Genomic DNA, 17,542 nt, shown 5'->3' on the forward strand with positions numbered 1-17,542 from the left:
GGGATAGGGAACGGCAAGGCTTAGGGCACAGGTGAGGGGACGGAAACGTGGGAGGGTCGGGCTACGTGCTGACGCACGGGTCAGTGCCAGCGTACGGGCCAGGAGTAGGCAACGGCGTAGGATAAAGTGTAGGGCTGGTGGTGGATTTGCGTTCTGGGCTAGAGTTAGGGTTAGGGAACGGCAAGGCTTAGGGCACAGGTCAGGGTACGGAAACGCGGGAGGGTAAGGCTACGTGCTGATGCACGGGTCAGTGCCAGAGTACAGGCCAGGAGTAGGCAACGGCGTAGCGTAAGGTGTAGGGCTGGTGGTGGGTTTCCGTTCCGGGCTAGGGTTAGGGTTAGGGAACGGCAAGGCTTAGGTCACAGGTGAGGGTACGGAAACGTGGGAGGGTCAGGCTACGTGCTGACGCACGGGTCAGTGCCAGCGTACGGGCCAGGAGTAGGTAACGGTGTAAGGTAAGGTGTAGGGCTGGTGGTTGGTTTCCGTTCCAGGCTAGGGTTAGGGTTAGGGAACGGCAAGGCTTAGGGCACAGGTGAGGGTACGGAAACGTGGGAGGGTCGGGCTACGTGCTGACGCATGGGTCATTGCCAGCGTACGGGCCAGGAGTAGGCAAAGGCGTAGGATGAAGTGTAGGGCTGGTGGTGGATTTGCGTTCTGGACTAGGATTAGGGTTTGGGAACGGCAAGGCTTAGGGCACAGGTGAGGGTACGGAAACGTGGGAGGGTCAGGCTACGTGCTGACGCACGGGTCAGTGCCTGCGTACGGGCCAGGAGTAGGGTACGGCATAAGGTAAGGTGTAGGGCTGGTGGTGGGTTTCCGTTCCGGGCTAGGGTTAGGGTTAGGGAACGGCAAGGCTTAGGGCACAGGTGAGGGTACGGAAACGTGGGAGGGTCAGGCTACGTGCTGACGCATGGTTCAGTGCCAGCGTACGGGCCAGGAATAGGGTACGAAGTAAGGTAAGGTGTAGGGCTGGTGGTAGGTTTCCGTTCCGCGCTAGGGTTAGGGTTAGGGAACGGCAAGGCTTAGGGCACAGGTGAGGGTACGGAAACGTGGGAGGGTCAGGCTACATGCTGACGCACGGGTCAGTGCCAGCGTACGGGCCAGGAGTAGGGTACGGCGTAAGGTAAGGTGTAGGGCTGGTGGTTTGTTTCCATTCCAGGCTAGGGTTAGGGTTAGGGAACGGCAAGGCTTAGGGCACAGGGGAGGGTACGGAAACGTGGGAGGGTCGGGCTACGTGCTGACGCACGGGTCAGTGCCAGCGTACGGGACAGGAGTCGGCAACGGCGTAGGATAAAGTGTAGGGCTGGTGGTGGGTTTCCTTTCCGGGCTAGGGTTAGGGTTAGGGAACGGCAAGGCTTAGGGCACAGGTGAGGGTACGGAAACGTGGGAGGGTTAGGCTACATGCTGACGCACGGGTCAGTGCCAGCATACGGGCCAGGAGTAGGCAACGAAGTAAGGTAAGGTGTAGGGCTGGTGGTTGGTTTCCGTTCCAGGCTAGGGTTAGGGTTAGGGAACGGCAAGGCTTAGGGCACAGGGGAGGGTACGGAAACGTGGGAGGGTCGGGCTACCTGCTGACGCACGTGTCAGTGCCAGCGTACGGGACAGGAGTCGGCAACGGCGTAGGATAAAGTGAAGGGCTTGTGGTGGATTTGCGTTTCGGGCTAGGGTTAGGGTTAGGGAACGGCAAGGCTTAGGGCACAGGTGAGGGTACGGAAACGTGGGAGGGTCAGGCTATGTGCTGACGCATTGGTCATTGCCAGCATACGGGTCAGGACTAGGGTACGGCGTAAGGTAAGGTGTAGGGCTGGTGGTTGGTTTCCGTTCCAGGCTAGGGTTAGGGTTAGGGAACGGCAAGGCTTAGGGCACAGGTGAGGGTACGGAAACGTGGGAAGGTCAGGCTATGTGCTGACGCACGGGTCAGTGCCAGCGTACGGGCCAGGAGTAGGAAACGGCGTAAGGTAAGTTGTAGGGCTGGTGGTTGGTTTCCGTTCCAGGCTAGGGTTAGGGTTAGGGAACGGCAAGGCTTAGGGCACAGGTGAGGGTACGGAAACGTGGGAGGGTCAGGCTACGTGCTGAAGCACGGGTCAGTGCCAGCGTACGGGCCAGGAGTAGGCAACGGCGTAGGGTAAGGTGTAGGGCTGGTGGTGGGTTTCCGTTCCGGGCTAGGGTTAGGGTTAGGGAACGGCAAGGCTTAGGGCACAGGTGAGGGTACGGAAACGTGGGAGGGTTAGGCTACATGCTGACGCACGGGTCAGTGCCAGCATACGGGCCAGGAGTAGGCAACGGCGTAAGGTAAGGTGTAGGGCTTGTGGTTGGTTTCCGTTCCAGGCTAGGGTTAGGGTTAGGGAACGGCAAGTCTTAGGGCACAGGGGAGGGTAAGGAAACGTGGGAGGGTCGGGCTACGTGCTGAACCATGGGTCAGTGCCAGCGTACGGGACAGGAGTCGGCAACGGCGTAGGATAAAGTGTAGGGCTGGTGGTGGATTTGCGTTCGGGGCTAGGGTTAGGGTTAGGGAACGGCAAGGCTTAGGGCACCCGTGAGGGTACGGTAACGTGGGAGGGTCAGGCTATGTGCTGACGCATTGGTCATTGCCAGCGTACGGGTCAGGAGTAGGGTACGGCGAAAGGTAAGGTGTAGGGCTGGTGGTGGGTTTCTATTCCGGGCTAGGGTTAGGGATAGGGAACGGCAAGGCTTAGGGCACAGGTGAGGGGACGGAAACGTGGGAGGGTCGGGCTACGTGCTGACGCACGGGTCAGTGCCAGCGTACGGGCCAGGAGTAGGCAACGGCGTAGGATAAAGTGTAGGGCTGGTGGTGGATTTGCGTTCTGGGCTAGAGTTAGGGTTAGGGAACGGCAAGGCTTAGGGCACAGGTCAGGGTACGGAAACGCGGGAGGGTAAGGCTACGTGCTGATGCACGGGTCAGTGCCAGAGTACAGGCCAGGAGTAGGCAACGGCGTAGCGTAAGGTGTAGGGCTGGTGGTGGGTTTCCGTTCCGGGCTAGGGTTAGGGTTAGGGAACGGCAAGGCTTAGGGCACAGGTGAGGGTACGGAAACGTGGGAGGGTCAGGCTACGTGCTGACGCACGGGTCAGTGCCAGCGTACGGGCCAGGAGTAGGTAACGGCGTAAGGTAAGGTGTAGGGCTGGTGGTTGGTTTCCGTTCCAGGCTAGGGTTAGGGTTAGGGAACGGCAAGGCTTAGGGCACAGGTGAGGGTACGGAAACGTGGGAGGGTCGGGCTACGTGCTGACGCATGGGTCAGTGCCAGCGTACGGGCCAGGAGTAGGCAAAGGCGTAGGATGAAGTGTAGGGCTGGTGGTGGATTTGCGTTCTGGACTAGGATTAGGGTTTGGGAACGGCAAGGCTTAGGGCACAGGTGAGGGTACGGAAACGTGGGAGGGTCAGGCTACGTGCTGACGCACGGGTCAGTGCCTGCGTACGGGCCAGGAGTAGGGTACGGCATAAGGTAAGGTGTAGGGCTGGTGGTGGGTTTCCGTTCCGGGCTAGGGTTAGGGTTAGGGAACGGCAAGGCTTAGGGCACAGGTGAGGGTACGGAAACGTGGGAGGGTCAGGCTACGTGCTGACGCATGGTTCAGTGCCAGCGTACGGGCCAGGAATAGGGTACGAAGTAAGGTAAGGTGTAGGGCTGGTGGTAGGTTTCCGTTCCGCGCTAGGGTTAGGGTTAGGGAACGGCAAGGCTTAGGGCACAGGTGAGGGTACGGAAACGTGGGAGGGTCAGGCTACATGCTGACGCACGGGTCAGTGCCAGCGTACGGGCCAGGAGTAGGGTACGGCGTAAGGTAAGGTGTAGGGCTGGTGGTTTGTTTCCATTCCAGGCTAGGGTTAGGGTTAGGGAACGGCAAGGCTTAGGGCACAGGGGAGGGTACGGAAACGTGGGAGGGTCGGGCTACGTGCTGACGCACGGGTCAGTGCCAGCGTACGGGCCAGGAGTAGGCAAAGGCGTAGGATGAAGTGTAGGGCTGGTGGTGGATTTGCGTTCTGGACTAGGATTAGGGTTTGGGAACGGCAAGGCTTAGGGCACAGGTGAGGGTACGGAAACGTGGGAGGGTCAGGCTACATGCTGACGCACGGGTCAGTGCCAGCGTACGGGCCAGGAGTAGGGTACGGCGTAAGGTAAGGTGTAGGGCTGGTGGTTTGTTTCCATTCCAGGCTAGGGTTAGGGTTAGGGAACGGCAAGGCTTAGGGCACAAGTGAGGGTACGGAAACGTGGGAGGGTCGGGCTACGTGCTGACGCACGGGTCAGTGCCAGCGTACGGGACAGGAGTCGGCAACGGCGTAGGATAAAGTGTAGGGCTGGTGGTGGGTTTCCTTTCCGGGCTAGGGTTAGGGTTAGGGAACGGCAAGGCTTAGGGCACAGGTGAGGGTACGGAAACGTGGGAGGGTTAGGCTACATGCTGACGCACGGGTCAGTGCCAGCATACGGGCCAGGAGTAGGCAACGAAGTAAGGTAAGGTGTAGGGCTGGTGGTTGGTTTCCGTTCCAGGCTAGGGTTAGGGTTAGGGAACGGCAAGGCTTAGGGCACAGGGGAGGGTACGGAAACGTGGGAGGGTCGGGCTACCTGCTGACGCACGTGTCAGTGCCAGCGTACGGGACAGGAGTCGGCAACGGCGTAGGATAAAGTGAAGGGCTTGTGGTGGATTTGCGTTTCGGGCTAGGGTTAGGGTTAGGGAACGGCAAGGCTTAGGGCACAGGTGAGGGTACGGAAACGTGGGAGGGTCAGGCTATGTGCTGACGCATTGGTCATTGCCAGCATACGGGTCAGGACTAGGGTACGGCGTAAGGTAAGGTGTAGGGCTGGTGGTTGGTTTCCGTTCCAGGCTAGGGTTAGGGTTAGGGAACGGCAAGGCTTAGGGCACAGGTGAGGGTACGGAAACGTGGGAAGGTCAGGCTATGTGCTGACGCACGGGTCAGTGCCAGCGTACGGGCCAGGAGTAGGAAACGGCGTAAGGTAAGTTGTAGGGCTGGTGGTTGGTTTCCGTTCCAGGCTAGGGTTAGGGTTAGGGAACGGCAAGGCTTAGGGCACAGGTGAGGGTACGGAAACGTGGGAGGGTCAGGCTACGTGCTGAAGCACGGTTCAGTGCCAGCGTACGGGCCAGGAGTAGGCAACGGCGTAGGATAAAGTGTAGGGCTGGTGGTGGATTTCTGTTCCAGGCTAGGGTTAGGGTTAGGGAACGGCAAGGCTTAGGGCACAGGTGAGTGTACGGAAACGTGGGAGGGTCGGGCTACGTGCTGACGCACGGGTCAGTGCCAGCGTACGGGCCAGGAGTAGGCAACGGCGTAGGGTAAGGTGTAGGGCTGGTGGTGGGTTTCCGTTCCGGGCTAGGGTTAGGGTTAGGGAACGGCAAGGCTTAGGGCACAGGTGAGGGTACGGAAACGTGGGAGGGTCAGGCTACATGCTGACGCATGGGTCAGTGCCAGCATACGGGCCAGGAGTAGGCAACGGCGTAAGGTAAGGTGTAGGGCTTGTGGTTGGTTTCCGTTCCAGGCTAGGGTTAGGGTTAGGGAACGGCAAGTCTTAGGGCACAGGGGAGGGTAAGGAAACGTGGGAGTGTCGGGCTACGTGCTGACCCACGGGTCAGTGCCAGCGTACGGGACAGGAGTCGGCAACGGCGTAGGATAAAGTGTAGGGCTGGTGGTGGATTTGCGTTCGGGGCTAGGGTTAGGGTTAGGGAACGGCAAGGCTTAGGGCACCCGTGAGGGTACGGTAACGTGGGAGGGTCAGGCTATGTGCTGACGCATTGGTCATTGCCAGCGTACGGGTCAGGAGTAGGGTACGGCGAAAGGTAAGGTGTAGGGCTGGTGGTGGGTTTCTATTCCGGGCTAGGGTTAGGGATAGGGAACGGCAAGGCTTAGGGCACAGGTGAGGGGACGGAAACGTGGGAGGGTCGGGCTACGTGCTGACGCACGGGTCAGTGCCAGCGTACGGGCCAGGAGTAGGCAACGGCGTAGGATAAAGTGTAGGGCTGGTGGTGGATTTGCGTTCTGGGCTAGAGTTAGGGTTAGGGAACGGCAAGGCTTAGGGCACAGGTCAGGGTACGGAAACGCGGGAGGGTAAGGCTACGTGCTGATGCACGGGTCAGTGCCAGAGTACAGGCCAGGAGTAGGCAACGGCGTAGCGTAAGGTGTAGGGCTGGTGGTGGGTTTCCGTTCCGGGCTAGGGTTAGGGTTAGGGAACGGCAAGGCTTAGGGCACAGGTGAGGGTACGGAAACGTGGGAGGGTCAGGCTACGTGCTGACGCACGGGTCAGTGCCAGCGTACGGGCCAGGAGTAGGTAACGGCGTAAGGTAAGGTGTAGGGCTGGTGGTTGGTTTCCGTTCCAGGCTAGGGTTAGGGTTAGGGAACGGCAAGGCTTAGGGCACAGGTGAGGGTACGGAAACGTGGGAGGGTCGGGCTACGTGCTGACGCATGGGTCAGTGCCAGCGTACGGGCCAGGAGTAGGCAAAGGCGTAGGATGAAGTGTAGGGCTGGTGGTGGATTTGCGTTCTGGACTAGGATTAGGGTTTGGGAACGGCAAGGCTTAGGGCACAGGTGAGGGTACGGAAACGTGGGAGGGTCAGGCTACGTGCTGACGCACGGGTCAGTGCCTGCGTACGGGCCAGGAGTAGGGTACGGCATAAGGTAAGGTGTAGGGCTGGTGGTGGGTTTCCGTTCCGGGCTAGGGTTAGGGTTAGGGAACGGCAAGGCTTAGGGCACAGGTGAGGGTACGGAAACGTGGGAGGGTCAGGCTACGTGCTGACGCATGGTTCAGTGCCAGCGTACGGGCCAGGAATAGGGTACGAAGTAAGGTAAGGTGTACGGCTGGTGGTAGGTTTCCGTTCCGCGCTAGGGTTAGGGTTAGGGAACGGCAAGGCTTAGGGCACAGGTGAGGGTACGGAAACGTGGGAGGGTCAGGCTACATGCTGACGCACGGGTCAGTGCCAGCGTACGGGCCAGGAGTAGGGTACGGCGTAAGGTAAGGTGTAGGGCTGGTGGTTTGTTTCCATTCCAGGCTAGGGTTAGGGTTAGGGAACGGCAAGGCTTAGGGCACAGGGGAGGGTACGGAAACGTGGGAGGGTCGGGCTACGTGCTGACGCACGGGTCAGTGCCAGCGTACGGGACAGGAGTCGGCAACGGCGTAGGATAAAGTGTAGCGCTGGTGGTGGGTTTCCTTTCCGGGCTAGGGTTAGGGTTAGGGAACGGCAAGGCTTAGGGCACAGGTGAGGGTACGGAAACGTGGGAGGGTTAGGCTACATGCTGACGCACGGGTCAGTGCCAGCATACGGGCCAGGAGTAGGCAACGAAGTAAGGTAAGGTGTAGGGCTGGTGGTTGGTTTCCGTTCCAGGCTAGGGTTAGGGTTAGGGAACGGCAAGGCTTAGGGCACAGGGGAGGGTACGGAAACGTGGGAGGGTCGGGCTACCTGCTGACGCACGTGTCAGTGCCAGCGTACGGGACAGGAGTCGGCAACGGCGTAGGATAAAGTGAAGGGCTTGTGGTGGATTTGCGTTTCGGGCTAGGGTTAGGGTTAGGGAACGGCAAGGCTTAGGGCACAGGTGAGGGTACGGAAACGTGGGAGGGTCAGGCTATGTGCTGACGCATTGGTCATTGCCAGCATACGGGTCAGGACTAGGGTACGGCGTAAGGTAAGGTGTAGGGCTGGTGGTTGGTTTCCGTTCCAGGCTAGGGTTAGGGTTAGGGAACGGCAAGGCTTAGGGCACAGGTGAGGGTACGGAAACGTGGGAAGGTCAGGCTATGTGCTGACGCACGGGTCAGTGCCAGCGTACGGGCCAGGAGTAGGAAACGGCGTAAGGTAAGTTGTAGGGCTGGTGGTTGGTTTCCGTTCCAGGCTAGGGTTAGGGTTAGGGAACGGCAAGGCTTAGGGCACAGGTGAGGGTACGGAAACGTGGGAGGGTCGGGCTACGTGCTGACGCATGGGTCAGTGCCAGCGTACGGGCCAGGAGTAGGCAAAGGCGTAGGATGAAGTGTAGGGCTGGTGGTGGATTTGCGTTCTGGACTAGGATTAGGTTTTGGGAACGGCAAGGCTTAGGGCACAGGTGAGGGTACGGAAACGTGGGAGGGTCAGGCTACATGCTGACGCACGGGTCAGTGCCAGCGTACGGGCCAGGAGTAGGGTACGGCGTAAGGTAAGGTGTAGGGCTGGTGGTTTGTTTCCATTCCAGGCTAGGGTTAGGGTTAGGGAACGGCAAGGCTTAGGGCACAGGTGAGGGTACGGAAACGTGGGAGGGTCGGGCTACGTGCTGACGCACGGGTCAGTGCCAGCGTACGGGACAGGAGTCGGCAACGGCGTAGGATAAAGTGTAGGGCTGGTGGTGGGTTTCCTTTCCGGGCTAGGGTTAGGGTTAGGGAACGGCAAGGCTTAGGGCACAGGTGAGGGTACGGAAACGTGGGAGGGTTAGGCTACATGCTGACGCACGGGTCAGTGCCAGCATACGGGCCAGGAGTAGGCAACGAAGTAAGGTAAGGTGTAGGGCTGGTGGTTGGTTTCCGTTCCAGGCTAGGGTTAGGGTTAGGGAACGGCAAGGCTTACGGCACAGGGGAGGGTACGGAAACGTGGGAGGGTCGGGCTACCTGCTGACGCACGTGTCAGTGCCAGCGTACGGGACAGGAGTCGGCAACGGCGTAGGATAAAGTGAAGGGCTTGTGGTGGATTTGCGTTTCGGGCTAGGGTTAGGGTTAGGGAACGGCAAGGCTTAGGGCACAGGTGAGGGTACGGAAACGTGGGAGGGTCAGGCTATGTGCTGACGCATTGGTCATTGCCAGCATACGGGTCAGGACTAGGGTACGGCGTAAGGTAAGGTGTAGGGCTGGTGGTTGGTTTCCGTTCCAGGCTAGGGTTAGGGTTAGGGAACGGCAAGGCTTAGGGCACAGGTGAGGGTACGGAAACGTGGGAAGGTCAGGCTATGTGCTGACGCACGGGTCAGTGCCAGCGTACGGGCCAGGAGTAGGAAACGGCGTAAGGTAAGTTGTAGGGCTGGTGGTTGGTTTCCGTTCCAGGCTAGGGTTAGGGTTAGGGAACGGCAAGGCTTAGGGCACAGGTGAGGGTACGGAAACGTGGGAGGGTCAGGCTACGTGCTGAAGCACGGTTCAGTGCCAGCGTACGGGCCAGGAGTAGGCAACGGCGTAGGATAAAGTGTAGGGCTGGTGGTGGATTTCTGTTCCAGGCTAGGGTTAGGGTTAGGGAACGGCAAGGCTTAGGGCACAGGTGAGTGTACGGAAACGTGGGAGGGTCGGGCTACGTGCTGACGCACGGGTCAGTGCCAGCGTACGGGCCAGGAGTAGGCAACGGCGTAGGGTAAGGTGTAGGGCTGGTGGTGGGTTTCCGTTCCGGGCTAGGGTTAGGGTTAGGGAACGGCAAGGCTTAGGGCACAGGTGAGGGTACGGAAACGTGGGAGGGTCAGGCTACATGCTGACGCACGGGTCAGTGCCAGCATACGGGCCAGGAGTAGGCAACGGCGTAAGGTAAGGTGTAGGGCTTGTGGTTGGTTTCCGTTCCAGGCTAGGGTTAGGGTTAGGGAACGGCAAGTCTTAGGGCACAGGGGAGGGTAAGGAAACGTGGGAGGGTCGGGCTACGTGCTGACCCACGGGTCAGTGCCAGCGTACGGGACAGGAGTCGGCAACGGCGTAGGATAAAGTGTAGGGCTGGTGGTCGATTTGCGTTCGGGGCTAGGGTTAGGGTTAGGGAACGGCAAGGCTTAGGGCACCCGTGAGGGTACGGTAACGTGGGAGGGTCAGGCTATGTGCTGACGCATTGGTCATTGCCAGCGTACGGGTCAGGAGTAGGGTACGGCGAAAGGTAAGGTGTAGGGCTGGTGGTGGGTTTCTATTCCGGGCTAGGGTTAGGGATAGGGAACGGCAAGGCTTAGGGCACAGGTGAGGGGACGGAAACGTGGGAGGGTCGGGCTACGTGCTGACGCATGGGTCAGTGCCAGCGTACGGGCCAGGAGTAGGCAACGGCGTAGGATAAAGTGTAGGGCTGGTGGTGGATTTGCGTTCTGGGCTAGAGTTAGGGTTAGGGAACGGCAAGGCTTAGGGCACAGGTCAGGGTACGGAAACGCGGGAGGGTAAGGCTACGTGCTGATGCACGGGTCAGTGCCAGAGTACAGGCCAGGAGTAGGCAACGGCGTAGCGTAAGGTGTAGGGCTGGTGGTGGGTTTCCGTTCCGGGCTAGGGTTAGGGTTAGGGAACGGCAAGGCTTAGGGCACAGGTGAGGGTACGGAAACGTGGGAGGGTCAGGCTACGTGCTGACGCACGGGTCAGTGCCAGCGTACGGGCCAGGAGTAGGTAACGGCGTAAGGTAAGGTGTAGGGCTGGTGGTTGGTTTCCGTTCCAGGCTAGGGTTAGAGTTAGGGAACGGCAAGGCTTAGGGCACAGGTGAGGGTACGGAAACGTGGGAGGGTCGGGCTACGTGCTGACGCATGGGTCAGTGCCAGCGTACGGGCCAGGAGTAGGCAAAGGCGTAGGATGAAGTGTAGGGCTGGTGGTGGATTTGCGTTCTGGACTAGGATTAGGGTTTGGGAACGGCAAGGCTTAGGGCACAGGTGAGGGTACGGAAACGTGGGAGGGTCAGGCTACGTGCTGACGCACGGGTCAGTGCCTGCGTACGGGCCAGGAGTAGGGTACGGCATAAGGTAAGGTGTAGGGCTGGTGGTGGGTTTCCGTTCCGGGCTAGGGTTAGGGTTAGGGAACGGCAAGGCTTAGGGCACAGGTGAGGGTACGGAAACGTGGGAGGGTCAGGCTACGTGCTGACGCATGGTTCAGTGCCAGCGTACGGGCCAGGAATAGGGTACGAAGTAAGGTAAGGTGTAGGGCTGGTGGTAGGTTTCCGTTCCGCGCTAGGGTTAGTGTTAGGGAACGGCAAGGCTTAGGGCACAGGTGAGGGTACGGAAACGTGGGAGGGTCAGGCTACATGCTGACGCACGGGTCAGTGCCAGCGTACGGGCCAGGAGTAGGGTACGGCGTAAGGTAAGGTGTAGGGCTGGTGGTTTGTTTCCATTCCAGGCTAGGGTTAGGGTTAGGAACGGCAAGGCTTAGGGCACAGGGGAGGGTACGGAAACGTGGGAGGGTCGGGCTACGTGCTGACGCACGGGTCAGTGCCAGCGTACGGGACAGGAGTCGGCAACGGCGTAGGATAAAGTGTAGCGCTGGTGGTGGGTTTCCTTTCCGGGCTAGGGTTAGGGTTAGGGAACGGCAAGGCTTAGGGCACAGGTGAGGGTACGGAAACGTGGGAGGGTTAGGCTACATGCTGACGCACGGGTCAGTGCCAGCATACGGGCCAGGAGTAGGCAACGAAGTAAGGTAAGGTGTAGGGCTGGTGGTTGGTTTCCGTTCCAGGCTAGGGTTAGGGTTAGGGAACGGCAAGGCTTAGGGCACAGGGGAGGGTACGGAAACGTGGGAGGGTCGGGCTACCTGCTGACGCACGTGTCAGTGCCAGCGTACGGGACAGGAGTCGGCAACGGCGTAGGATAAAGTGAAGGGCTTGTGGTGGATTTGCGTTTCGGGCTAGGGTTAGGGTTAGGGAACGGCAAGGCTTAGGGCACAGGTGAGGGTACGGAAACGTGGGAGGGTCAGGCTATGTGCTGACGCATTGGTCATTGCCAGCATACGGGTCAGGACTAGGGTACGGCGTAAGGTAAGGTGTAGGGCTGGTGGTTGGTTTCCGTTCCAGGCTAGGGTTAGGGTTAGGGAACGGCAAGGCTTAGGGCACAGGTGAGGGTACGGAAACGTGGGAAGGTCAGGCTATGTGCTGACGCACGGGTCAGTGCCAGCGTACGGGCCAGGAGTAGGAAACGGCGTAAGGTAAGTTGTAGGGCTGGTGGTTGGTTTCCGTTCCAGGCTAGGGTTAGGGTTAGGGAACGGCAAGGCTTAGGGCACAGGTGAGGGTACGGAAACGTGGGAGGGTCAGGATACGTGCTGAAGCACGGGACAGTGCCAGCGTACGGGCCAGGAGTAGGCAACGGCGTAGGGTAAGGTGTAGGGCTGGTGGTGGGTTTCCGTTCCGGGCTAGGGTTAGGGTTAGGGAACGGCAAGTCTTAGGGCACAGGTGAGGGTACGGAAACGTGGGAGGGTCAGGCTACATGCTGACGCACGGGTCAGTGCCAGCATACGGGCCAGGAGTAGGCAACGGCGTAAGGTAAGGTGTAGGGCTTGTGGTTGGTTTCCGTTCCAGGCTAGGGTTAGGGTTAGGGAACGGCAAGTCTTAGGGCACAGGGGAGGGTAAGGAAACGTGGGAGGGTCGGGCTACGTGCTGACCCACGGGTCAGTGCCAGCGTACGGGACAGGAGTCGGCAACGGCGTAGGATAAAGTGTAGGGCTGGAGGTGGATTTGCGTTCGGGGCTAGGGTTAGGGTTAGGGAACGGCAAGGCTTAGGGCACCCGTGAGGGTATGGTAACGTGGGAGGGTCAGGCTATGTGCTGACGCATTGGTCATTGCCAGCGTACGGGTCAGGAATAGGGTACGGCGAAAGGTAAGGTGTAGGGCTGGTGGTGGGTTTCTATTCCGGGCTAGGGTTAGGGATAGGGAACGGCAAGGCTTAGGGCACAGGTGAGGGGACGGAAACGTGGGAGGGTCGGGCTACGTGCTGACGCATGGGTCAGTGCCAGCGTACGGGCCAGGAGTAGGCAACGGCGTAGGATAAAGTGTAGGGCTGGTGGTGGATTTGCGTTCTGGGCTAGAGTTAGGGTTAGGGAACGGCAAGGCTTAGGGCACAGGTCAGGGTACGGAAACGCGGGAGGGTAAGGCTACGTGCTGATGCACGGGTCAGTGCCAGAGTACAGGCCAGGAGTAGGCAACGGCGTAGCGTAAGGTGTAGGGCTGGTGGTGGGTTTCCGTTCCGGGCTAGGGTTAGGGTTAGGGAACGGCAAGGCTTAGGGCACAGGTGAGGGTACGGAAACGTGGGAGGGTCAGGCTACGTGCTGACGCACGGGTCAGTGCCAGCGTACGGGCCAGGAGTAGGTAACGGCGTAAGGTAAGGTGTAGGGCTGGTGGTTGGTTTCCGTTCCAGGCTAGGGTTAGGGTTAGGGAACGGCAAGGCTTAGGGCACAGGTGAGGGTACGGAAACGTGGGAGGGTCGGGCTACGTGCTGATGCATGGGTCAGTGCCAGCGTACGGGCCAGGAGTAGGCAAAGGCGTAGGATGAAGTGTAGGGCTGGTGGTGGATTTGCGTTCTGGACTAGGATTAGGGTTTGGGAACGGCAAGGCTTAGGGCACAGGTGAGGGTACGGAAACGTGGGAGGGTCAGGCTACGTGCTGACGCACGGGTCAGTGCCTGCGTACGGGCCAGGAGTAGGGTACGGCATAAGGTAAGGTGTAGGGCTGGTGGTGGGTTTCCGTTCCGGGCTAGGGTTAGGGTTAGGGAACGGCAAGGCTTAGGGCACAGGTGAGGGTACGGAAACGTGGGAGGGTCAGGCTACGTGCTGACGCATGGTTCAGTGCCAGCGTACGGGCCAGGAATAGGGTACGAAGTAAGGTAAGGTGTAGGGCTGGTGGTAGGTTTCCGTTCCGCGCTAGGGTTAGGGTTAGGGAACGGCAAGGCTTAGGGCACAGGTGAGGGTACGGAAACGTGGGAGGGTCAGGCTACATGCTGACGCACGGGTCAGTGCCAGCGTACGGGCCAGGAGTAGGGTACGGCGTAAGGTAAGGTGTAGGGCTGGTGGTTTGTTTCCATTCCAGGCTAGGGTTAGGGTTAGGGAACGGCAAGGCTTAGGGCACAGGGGAGGGTACGGAAACGTGGGAGGGTCGGGCTACGTGCTGACGCACGGGTCAGTGCCAGCGTACGGGACAGGAGTCGGCAACGGCGTAGGATAAAGTGTAGGGCTGGTGGTGGGTTTCCTTTCCGGGCTAGGGTTAGGGTTAGGGAACGGCAAGGCTTAGGGCACAGGTGAGGGTACGGAAACGTGGGAGGGTTAGGCTACATGCTGACGCACGGGTCAGTGCCAGCATACGGGCCAGGAGTAGGCAACGAAGTAAGGTAAGGTGTAGGGCTGGTGGTTGGTTTCCGTTCCAGGCTAGGGTTAGGGTTAGGGAACGGCAAGGCTTAGGGCACAGGGGAGGGTACGGAAACGTGGGAGGGTCGGGCTACCTGCTGACGCACGTGTCAGTGCCAGCGTACGGGACAGGAGTCGGCAACGGCGTAGGATAAAGTGAAGGGCTTGTGGTGGATTTGCGTTTCGGGCTAGGGTTAGGGTTAGGGAACGGCAAGGCTTAGGGCACAGGTGAGGGTACGGAAACGTGGGAGGGTCAGGCTATGTGCTGACGCATTGGTCATTGCCAGCATACGGGTCAGGACTAGGGTACGGCGTAAGGTAAGGTGTAGGGCTGGTGGTTGGTTTCCGTTCCAGGCTAGGGTTAGGGTTAGGGAACGGCAAGGCTTAGGGCACAGGTGAGGGTACGGAAACGTGGGAAGGTCAGGCTATGTGCTGACGCACGGGTCAGTGCCAGCGTACGGGCCAGGAGTAGGAAACGGCGTAAGGTAAGTTGTAGGGCTGGTGGTTGGTTTCCGTTCCAGGCTAGGGTTAGGGTTAGGGAACGGCAAGGCTTAGGGCACAGGTGAGGGTACGGAAACGTGGGAGGGTCAGGCTACGTGCTGAAGCACGGTTCAGTGCCAGCGTACGGGCCAGGAGTAGGCAACGGCGTAGGATAAAGTGTAGGGCTGGTGGTGGATTTCTGTTCCAGGCTAGGGTTAGGGTTAGGGAACGGCAAGGCTTAGGGCACAGGTGAGTGTACGGAAACGTGGGAGGTTTGGGCTACGTGCTGACGCACGGGTCAGTGCCAGCGTACGGGCCAGGAGTAGGCAACGGCGTAGGGTAAGGTGTAGGGCTGGTGGTGGGTTTCCGTTCGGGGCTAGGGTTAGGGTTAGGGAACGGCAAGGCTTAGGGCACAGGTGAGGGTACGGAAACGTGGGAGGGTCAGGCTCCGTGCTGACGCACGGGTCAGTGCCTGCGTACGGGCCAGGAGTAGGGTACGGCATAAGGTAAGGTGTAGGGCTGGTGGTGGGTTTCCGTTCCGGGCTAGGGTTAGGGTTAGGGAACGGCAAGGCTTAGGGCACAGGTGAGGGTACGGAAACGTGGGAGGGTCAGGCTACATGCTGACGCACGGGTCAGTGCCAGCATACGGGCCAGGAGTAGGGTACGGCGTAAGGTAAGGTGTAGGGCTCGTGGTTTGTTTCCGTTCCAGGCTAGGGTTAGGGTTAGGGAACGGCAAGGCTTAGGGCACAGGGGAGGGTACGGAAACGTGGGAGGGTCGGGCTACGTGCTGACGCACGGGTCAGTGCCAGCGTACGGGACAGGAGTCGGCAACGGCGTAGGATAAAGTGTAGGGCTGGTGGTGGATTTGCGTTCGGGGCTAGGGTTAGGGTTAGGGAACGGCAAGGCTTAGGGCACCCGTGAGGGTACGGTAACGTGGGAGGGTCAGGCTATGTGCTGACGCATTGGTCATTGCCAGCGTACGGGTCAGGAGTAGGGTACGGCGAAAGGTAAGGTGTAGGGCTGGTGGTGGGTTTCTATTCCGGGCTAGGGTTAGGGATAGGGAACGGCAAGGCTTAGGGCACAGGTGAGGGGACGGAAACGTGGGAGGGTCGGGCTACGTGCTGACGCACGGGTCAGTGCCAGCGTACGGGCCAGGAGTAGGCAACGGCGTAGGATAAAGTGTAGGGCTGGTGGTGGATTTGCGTTCTGGGCTAGAGTTAGGGTTAGGGAACGGCAAGGCTTAGGGCACAGGTCAGGGTACGGAAACGCGGGAGGGTAAGGCTACGTGCTGATGCACGGGTCAGTGCCAGAGTACAGGCCAGGAGTAGGCAACGGCGTAGCGTAAGGTGTAGGGCTGGTGGTGGGTTTCCGTTCCGGGCTAGGGTTAGGGTTAGGGAACGGCAAGGCTTAGGGCACAGGTGAGGGTACGGAAACGTGGGAGGGTCAGGCTACGTGCTGACGCACGGGTCAGTGCCAGCGTACGGGCCAGGAGTAGGTAACGGCGTAAGGTAAGGTGTAGGGCTGGTGGTTGGTTTCCGTTCCAGGCTAGGGTTAGGGTTAGGGAACGGCAAGGCTTAGGGCACAGGTGAGGGTACGGAAACGTGGGAGGGTCGGGCTACGTGCTGACGCATGGGTCAGTGCCAGCGTACGGGCCAGGAGTAGGCAAAGGCGTAGGATGAAGTGTAGGGCTGGTGGTGGATTTGCGTTCTGGACTAGGATTAGGGTTTGGGAACGGCAAGGCTTAGGGCACAGGTGAGGGTACGGAAACGTGGGAGGGTCAGGCTACGTGCTGACGCACGGGTCAGTGCCTGCGTACGGGCCAGGAGTAGGGTACGGCATAAGGTAAGGTGTAGGGCTGGTGGTGGGTTTCCGTTCCGGGCTAGGGTTAGGGTTAGGGAACGGCAAGGCTTAGGGCACAGGTGAGGGTACGGAAACGTGGGAGGGTCAGGCTACGTGCTGACGCATGGTTCAGTGCCAGCGTACGGGCCAGGAATAGGGTACGAAGTAAGGTAAGGTGTAGGGCTGGTGGTAGGTTTCCGTTCCGCGCTAGGGTTAGGGTTAGGGAACGGCAAGGCTTAGGGCACAGGTGAGGGTACGGAAACGTGGGAGGGTCAGGCTACATGCTGACGCACGGGTCAGTGCCAGCGTACGGGCCAGGAGTAGGGTACGGCGTAAGGTAAGGTGTAGGGCTGGTGGTTTGTTTCCATTCCAGGCTAGGGTTAGGGTTAGGGAACGGCAAGGCTTAGGGCACAGGGGAGGGTACGGAAACGTGGGAGGGTCGGGCTACGTGCTGACGCACGGGTCAGTGCCAGCGTACGGGACAGGAGTCGGCAACGGCGTAGGATAAAGTGTAGGGCTGGTGGTGGGTTTCCTTTCCGGGCTAGGGTTAGGGTTAGGGAACGGCAAGGCTTAGGGCACAGGGGAGGGTACGGAAACGTGGGAGGGTCGGGCTACCTGCTGACGCACGTGTCAGTGCCAGCGTACGGGACAGGAGTCGGCAACGGCGTAGGATAAAGTGAAGGGCTTGTGGTGGATTTGCGTTTCGGGCTAGGGTTAGGGTTAGGGAACGGCAAGGCTTAGGGCACAGGTGAGGGTACGGAAACGTGGGAGGGTCAGGCTATGTGCTGACGCATTGGTCATTGCCAGCATACGGGTCAGGACTAGGGTACGGCGTAAGGTAAGGTGTAGGGCTGGTGGTTGGTTTCCGTTCCAGGCTAGGGTTAGGGTTAGGGAACGGCAAGGCTTAGGGCACAGGTGAGGGTACGGAAACGTGGGAAGGTCAGGCTATGTGCTGACGCACGGGTCAGTGCCAGCGTACGGGCCAGGAGTAGGAAACGGCGTAAGGTAAGTTGTAGGGCTGGTGGTTGGTTTCCGTTCCAGGCTAGGGTTAGGGTTAGGGAACGGCAAGGCTTAGGGCACAGGTGAGGGTACGGAAACGTGGGAGGGTCAGGCTACGTGCTGAAGCACGGGTCAGTGCCAGCGTACGGGCCAGGAGTAGGCAACGGCGTAGGGTAAGGTGTAGGGCTGGTGGTGGGTTTCCGTTCCGGGCTAGGGTTAGGGTTAGG

The sequence above is a fragment of the Mesoplodon bidens genome (genome assembly GCF_964165515.1).
Source record: "Mesoplodon bidens genome assembly, chromosome: 15".
NCBI lineage: Eukaryota > Metazoa > Chordata > Mammalia > Artiodactyla > Ziphiidae > Mesoplodon > Mesoplodon bidens.